Genomic DNA, 5,947 nt, shown 5'->3' with positions numbered 1-5,947 from the left:
AAATGCAAGTGGTAAAAAAAATTGTTAATCAACAAAACCGTTTTTAAGCAACAAAAAAATTTTTTTAAGAAATGATTATTTTTTTAAATCATAATTTGCATTGAAGATTATGAATCCAAAAAAAAATTTTTCAAATTACTAAAGATTATTTTAGATCTTAAGATTCAAATTATAGAATCACCGTCATTTTTATTTTATTTATTCCAATTTCAGTCTAATAATTTAACTTTTGTTTTGTGTTTCTTGGTAACAGTCGTTTATTACTGTTTATTAATTACTCCTGTCTCCTCGTGTGTTTAATTGAAATATATTAATAAAATTGCATTTATCTATTTATTCACATGTATTTTTTTTATATTATTTAAAGTGCTGGTTACATTATTATAGTTAACTTACAAAACTTAAATAACATACTGTTAAATTTATATTATTCGTGTTTTTTTATTTATGTATTATTTCAAAACACTCTACTGTTGAAAATTTCAATCAAATTTTTTATTTAAATTTATTTTTCTGGTCACAATTTTTTTTATATATTTTGCAATGCCGCGAAAGAAAGCAAAGAAAGTGAGTGATGAGGAGAAGAAAGTATTGAAACAGCTGGCTCTGGAGAACAAGACAATTGATGGATTTTTATTCCACATAAAGGATTATGTTTATGTCAATGGCGGAGAGGCAATTGTGTAATTGTCATGTTAATTAGATATTGCAATTTTTTTAATGTTAGTAATTTGGGTAATTATTTACAAGGGGGTCAACTCTAATTTGGGCCATAATTAGGTAAAAAATTGACATTTTCAAATTAATTTTTTTTTGCTTATTTTTACGGCGTATTTAAAAGTTAGAATAAAAAATGTCGCGAAAGAAAAAAATGAAGATTTCGATAGCTTCTTTGCCTTCAACAGTTGGAAAAAATTTTGGCTTAAATGATTTTGAATGAAAATTACGTTTTTTCTTTTTCTTATGTTTTTGATCCTTTTCTTTTTCTAAGTACATAAAAAACTAACAATTTAAAAAAAAATTTGAATATCACAATTTTCTGAAAAATTTATAAATTTTGTTGAAAATTTATTAAAATTGTGATAATTAACTTTATTTTTCAATTGTTGATTTTTTTATGTATTTTTAAATGAAATAGAAATTTCGTTACAAAAAATTAAAATTAAAATGGTTGACCCCACTTGTAAATATTCACCATAATTTGTTCGTGACATCTCGTTGATGAAAGAAATCACAAGGAAATGTTTTTTCAAAATATTCAAAATTTCAGTCAAATGAATATTTTTGTCTTAGCGGACAAAATATCTTCGATTTTCTTAGTAGAAAGTTGAAAATTCTCAGTACACTTTGCCATAATGAAAAAAATTTGAGCTTGTCTGGAGGCTGCGTCAACCGTTTTTTAGAGTTTTTTCTTGTTGAGTGAAAAATATATAACTTTATTATAAAATTTAAATTAAAAATCATAAATTTTTTTTCATAGAATTATAGAATGTGATCATCGGCGCCATCATCAAAAAGATCCCCCTTTTCTACCGTGCACCGTCACCACTAGGATCCATTTAGACGGTACTATTGAACCCATCACCAAAGAATACAACCACAGTAAGAAACCAACCCTAGTCGTGGAAAGAACGTTTCATAATGATCTGAAAACTGCATCGAAAAACACTGGCGTTTCCATGCGCAATATTTTTGATTCTGCATTAAGAAGATTCGAAAAAACTCATTATTCTTAAATGTAAAATTTAAGTATAGGTCATTTCATGTCAAATCGAACAATAGGGATTGAGAAAGATGACCTTGACGCCACCTGCCGGGAAAAATGTAAAGCAAAGTGGTGGCAAGTGCTATACAAAACAATAACAAATTTATTAAATAAATTTTTTTTTTAATCTAATTGAAATAAATTTTGATAATGTCTTCGTCAAAAGTTTCTTGCTGTATCCGTGGTTGTTCCAATATGCCATATAAAAACAAAAATCAAAATACAAGTGTTAAATTTTATCGTTTCCCTGCAAGTACTCTGAACTCAGCGTGGATAACCCTTAAACGTCAACAATGGATAAATGCAGTGAAAAACTATGTGTAAGTAAATTATTTTAATGAAAAAATTAAATTAATCACGATCAAATTTAAAAGGCCAAGTAATATGAAATAGAATATTAAATTATACAATGATTATTTTGTAAAGTAAATAAAAATGTACTAAGGAAAAATGAAATTTAAAATAATTTTTTTTCAGGAAATATCCAAATGATTGGGAACCAACTCAAAATACTCGGATTTGTAGTGCTCATTTTGTTAATAATCAAAAGTCAGAACATCCTCGGCATCCTTCATACATACCAACAATTTTTCCTGGTAAAGTAAATATCAAAAAATCTACTCAAGCATTTGAACGTTTCGAACGATTGCGACAACGAAATTTACGAAGTGAAATGAATATCATTAATAATAAAATTAATAATACTAGTAATAATATTATAAGTAATAATATAAATAATCTGTCAAGTTTTTTTATTTCATTAAAAACTGGAATAAAATTTACTTCTATACTTCGAAACTTTTATGAAAATTAATTTAGCAGATATCTTATAATTTTAAGAATTTTGTGAATAAATAAATTAAATCAAAGAACATGAGAAAAAAATTGACGTTTAGAAAATTAAAAAAATAAAAAATCAAATTTTTAGAAATAATTTTTGGAACAAATTTATTTATTAAAAAAATTAAAAATGGTTAAGTGACTGCTAACTTTAATGTCATAAACTTTTTACTAGGTTTATATTTAATTATAAATTTTGTAAATTTATGAACATTAAAAATAATTTTAAATAAGCTTCGATGTAGCCAGATTTGTCATATTTTTAATATTGTATAAAATAATTGTTAGAATAATTAGTAACTAACATGAATTTTTATATTGTACACCTCGGAAACTTTGGTTTGAGCGACAACTGAGCAGGTTATGGTTGAGTGTTTATTTAAATCTTCTGTTTCCACAACGTTTAAAACGTGTCCTGACTCAAATAATTTTTTACCCTTGATGTCATTTTGACCCCTAATAAGGGTATTTTTGACCGGCAAGAACCCGAATTTAATTATTTTTTGCATTCTTAATGTCAACTAATACTGATTATTACATTGTGTACATCACTAAGCTTTATATTTATAACACCAGGGCGCTCCACTTTCAGCAGTAGTGCTGCCTCTACAGTTCTCTCTCAATCCCTATAGTTGGAATCAGCCTCGATTAATTTTGACGATATTGTAATGAAAAGAAATATATATATATATATATATATATATATATATATATATATATATATATATATATATATTTATTTATTTATTTATTTATTTATTTATTTATTTATTTGAGAAAAATATGCCAAGGCAAATGCCAAATGGCAAGATGTATACTAAAAATTTTTTATATAACATAATAACATAGTAACATAGTATCACATTAAGAACTATTTAATTTTTGAAAATTTTTAATGAGCAAATAAAGTTTAATATATAATTTGAGACACAGCAATTTGATTAATGTGACGACATACATAAACAGCCTGATATGATTGAGATTTAATTTGTCATAACCATCACAGCTTGAGAGAAATTTTTAAAAGATGATGAGAACTTAATGATCTTTCAGTTCAGATGCTAGCAAATAATTAAACATTTTGTTTTTAAAGATTTCTAGACTCTGAGAATTTACAACTTCAGTTGGTAGATCCTTCCACAGACGGATAGTTGAAACAATAAAGGAGTTTTCATAGCTGGATGTGACGTAATTTGGTGTCTTGAAGGTGACCCTATTTTGCCTTTCAGCTATTCTATCAGATCGTCTAATGCTTGGGTCTTCTTCGATGAACATCTCCCTTAAGTATTTCGGCTGTCCTGAGTCAAGTAACTTATAGAAATAACAAGCCAAGTAGTACATTCTTCGTGATTTTATATGCAACCATTTTAATGAACGCCGATATGGTGTGATATGTTCATCACGTTTGATATTGTATATGAATCTAATAGAGGTATTCATTAGACGCTGCAGTTTGTTATCAAGCCTTTTTGAAGAATCCAGTAAGACAATGGAGCAATAGTCAATGACTGGTAAAACAGTGGCAGTAACTAGCATCTTGCGTATAGGTGAAGACAAAATGTTTTTCCTGTGCTTTAAACTGTTAATCGTAGCATGAACCTTACGCGAAAGCTGAGCCACATGAGTATCCCATGAGAGATCATTCGATAAATGAAGACCAAGATGTTTAGTTGTAGAAACGTAGGGGATAATGTGTCCATCAACGATGACTTGTGGAAGCTCACAGTTTTCTAATAATTTTAGTTTACGTTTGCTTCCTAGGATCATAACTTTGGTCTTCATAATGTTTATTTCAAGACCAGTTTCACGAGCCCAATCAGCAACAGCCTGGGCATCAGACTGTATATGAAAAGAGGCTTCTTTCAATTTAAAGAGTTTAAAATGCAGATAGGCAAATTTGTCATCTGCAAATAATCCATATTTCGAGTGCTTTAAACGTTTTGATACTCCATTTATAACAATTAGAAATAAGATTGGTCCCAGAATAGATCCTTGTGGTACTCCTGATGTTGTGGCAATCTGTCTAGAGGGATGATTTTCAAGATCTACAACTGACTGAGATCTTCCCGTGAGATACGAATGAAACCAAAGAATTGCTTCGGTAGAAAAGCCCATCTCAAACATTGCTATGAATAATATTTTAGGATTTAGGTAGTCGAAAGTCTTTGTGAAATCGAATAATATGAGGAAAGTTAGATCATCTCTGTCAATAGCTAGACGTATATCATCAGTTAACTTTAGTAGTGAGGCTTGAGTGCTGTGATGTTTGCGGAAACCTGATTGGTGTTTGTCTAGTAAATCATTTTTTTTTCGAGGTAACTGACTACCTGATTTGCAACGATACGCTCGAACACTTTAGCTAGATGAGGTAGATTTGCTATGGGCCTAGTATCTGACAATGACTTTGGTGGTGTCAGTTTATTTAAAGGAACAATAAAGACTGTTTTCCAAGTATCTGGAAACAGGCATGTGTTCAATGAACAATTAAAGATCGACATAAGAAAGAGAGATATTTGTGATATGTGGTCTCTTAGCCATCTCAAATCTAAACCATCTGGACTTTTACCTTTTGATTTTTGTAATGCTGATTTGAAGCTTATAGTAACATCAACAATATCTATGTTTGACCAACTAAAACTGCAATTTACATTCTTTACATGATGCAGGTGTAGATCTTCAATAAACTCTCGAGTACATAAAGGATGCTTAGTTAAGGTATTTGAATAAAACAAATTTAATTCATCAGCATCAAAATGATATATAAAGAAAAAAAAAAATCTTTATACATGCGCCTTTTACTTAACGGTTATCGTCAAGTAAAAACGCCACTACCAAACACCATACTTGACAGTTACCGTCAAACCAAGACGCCAGTCGCCGTTAAGTACTTGACGGTTACCGCCAAGTTGGCGCAGCGAAAACCGTAATGTGCCGCAAAGTTGCGCGCAAGCCAAGACCATGGAAGGGGAAGAAGGAGCTCGCGGGCCAATAAAGGAGCTAATTCCCCACCACGCGGAATAGACCAGTAAGAATCGAGAATCGCCCTATATAAGCGCGAGTCGCGGAGCCCCAAGGCACTCTTCCTCGAGCTACCAGCTGAGTAACAAGGCACTCAGAACTACCTAAAGGAACCAAGGAAAATAAATTGGAATCGCTATTCGATTTCGACTTGCGGAACAAGTCGAAATCTTCAACCAGTCAAGGCCACCCCTTTGGGACCGTTATTTAAGCCGTGAATCGATTTCGACTTGTGTGACAAGACGAAATCTCCAGATAGCCAAGGAACCGTTGTAAACAACTACAATTCGATCTCAAGGACAAACTGAAATCTTCAACCAGTCA

The 5,947-nt window shown here is 30.4% G+C and overlaps 1 long non-coding RNA gene across 1 annotated transcript; it reads left to right on the top strand.

Moving 5' to 3' along the window:
* Positions 1–1,518: 1,518 nt before the first annotated feature.
* Positions 1,519–2,511, top strand: LOC141538093 (uncharacterized). Its single transcript, XR_012481002.1, has 2 exons — positions 1,519–2,085; positions 2,243–2,511. It is a non-coding gene; the product is annotated as an uncharacterized LOC141538093 (long non-coding RNA).
* The last annotated feature ends 3,436 nt before the right edge of the window (positions 2,512–5,947 follow it).

The sequence above is a fragment of the Cotesia typhae genome, unplaced genomic scaffold (assembly GCF_013202065.1).
Source record: "Cotesia typhae breed Kobodo isofemale line unplaced genomic scaffold, CoteBio_Ctyphae contig_20, whole genome shotgun sequence".
Taxonomy (NCBI): Eukaryota; Metazoa; Arthropoda; class Insecta; order Hymenoptera; family Braconidae; genus Cotesia; species Cotesia typhae.
Note: the sequence above shows the minus strand (reverse complement) of the source record. Positions and strands in the feature narration are given on the sequence as shown.